The sequence below is a fragment of the Trichoplusia ni genome, chromosome 25 (assembly GCF_003590095.1).
Source record: "Trichoplusia ni isolate ovarian cell line Hi5 chromosome 25, tn1, whole genome shotgun sequence".
In the NCBI taxonomy this organism is placed as follows: domain Eukaryota; kingdom Metazoa; phylum Arthropoda; class Insecta; order Lepidoptera; family Noctuidae; genus Trichoplusia; species Trichoplusia ni.
The window spans coordinates 220,897-222,907 of NC_039502.1; positions in this window are offsets into that span (position 1 = coordinate 220,897).

Here is a 2,011-nt window from a genome sequence, read left to right on the forward strand (position 1 = left end):
GTTGGAAGTAATTGCACGTGTGCAAGAGTGAATGAAAATAGAAAATAATAGAGGAGAGAGGACGCCACCCAGGGGTACCCCCGCAACGAGATCACACCAATCAGAAAAAGAATCGTCATGGCGAACGCACTGCGAACGGCCCCGAAGATAGGAGGAGAACCAATCTACGGAAGAGGAAGAAAAGTTGAGAGATTGTAGTACACCCAAAAGTATATCATAGTCCACTGAATTAAATGCGCAGCTGAAGTCGAGGAGAACAAGTACTGTTAGGCACTTGTTCTCCATAGCAAGGCGAATGTCACCAGTGACATTAATCAGGGCAGTGACGGTACTGTGGCGGACCACGGACTGCGGCCCGGGCGAAAACCAGATTGGAAACGAGAAAGAAGAGAGTTATGAGTTAAGAAGGCAGATACTTGGCGATATACAATGTGCTCGAGGACTTAGGATAGGAAAGGAAGAATTGAGATTGATCTAAATTGGGAGACAGTAGTAGCGTTGGATGATTTTGCCAAAGGAATAATAAAAGCTTTTTTCCAAATAGACGGGAAGGTGCGGGAAGAGATGGATAAATTAAAAATGTAAGTAAGGATAGGGAGTAATTCTTCTAGGATAGGTGTAATCAACCTCGAGCACATATTGTCAAAGCCAACAGCAGAAGAAGATATAACACGGACAGATGTTTTTACATCTGAGAAGGAGACAGTGTTAAGATTGAAATGAGGACAACTCGGTATTGGTGAACGAGACAGCTCCAGCAAAGTGGAGGACTTTTCAGTTGACCCCAGAGTAATTGGAGACAAGGCGAAATGGCGATTGAGGTCATCAAAGTCCATGTCTTTGCGAATGTCAACTCTAGGACGTTTCCCAATACCGACTGACTTGAGGAATTTCCAAGTGTCAGAAGGACTAAGTTTTTCAAGAGATTCGTGGAAGTAGCGCCTCTTTGCACCCTGACACAGACGATTGCAACGGTTTCTTAGAAGTTTGTAAAAAGCCAAGTTGGAGTCGGATGGCCTTCGCTTGTACCTACCCTTGGCCCTGTCCCTACTGATCATGATCTCCTTGATTGATGAAGTTACCTTCGACCTTGATTCTTCGCTTCGGAGCATGCTTGTCGAATAATTCTACCATCCAAGAATTAAAGATATACACTGCGCTGTCGATGGACTCCGCAGAGAATAAGGGTGACCAGTCGACCGCCACAGCATCGTACCTTAACGTCTCGAGATCCATGGTACGGAAATTACGTAGCTGGAAATATTGAGGTTTGATTCTAGGACGGCGGATACGGTATGATATACAGGGTGTGGCGTAAATAGTGGTCCATAGCTAAGGATTCGACGTACCAGTTAATTAACTGTAACACATATTTTTTTTAGCCATTTTTACCCAAAGGTTTCAGAAAAAAAATGCTTTTTACCTTTTTTTATAAAATTGTTACCCTTTATTACAAATTTTGCTGCAGTTTCTACAAAAAACGTACTTTTTTTATTCTGTTTTCTGTTTGTTACAGCTGAATACATGACCTATCTTAAAAAAATACTGATTTTTATGTAAACTGGAAGCTTTTAATGAAAAAACGGCTTTTTTCCATTTTGGACCCAAATTGATAATAATCATGGATATTCAGATGCGATTTTTGTAAAAAAATTGTACTGTACTGTCAGTGCCCATGAATTTTAAAATATGCCTACTTAATACCAATTTCAAAATGGTATTACATTAATGGATCCTATCATTAAAAAAAAAGTTATTAGTAATAAAGAGGATTTTCAATTAAATACCATGTATTTTTTGTTACGTCAATATTAATGCAAATTGTATTAAATCCTATTAAAATTTAACTTATAAAATCTGTTTTGTAAGCGCAAACATGTCCCAGGTAAAAAAAAGGTCAACTAGTACCCCGAATTCTTAGAAAAAAACTCATTGTTGCGCCCGAGCTCTACCTGTAATTCTGCGCCCCGCATTCCTACCGGCACTACAGCGGTATGCACACCACAAGAGT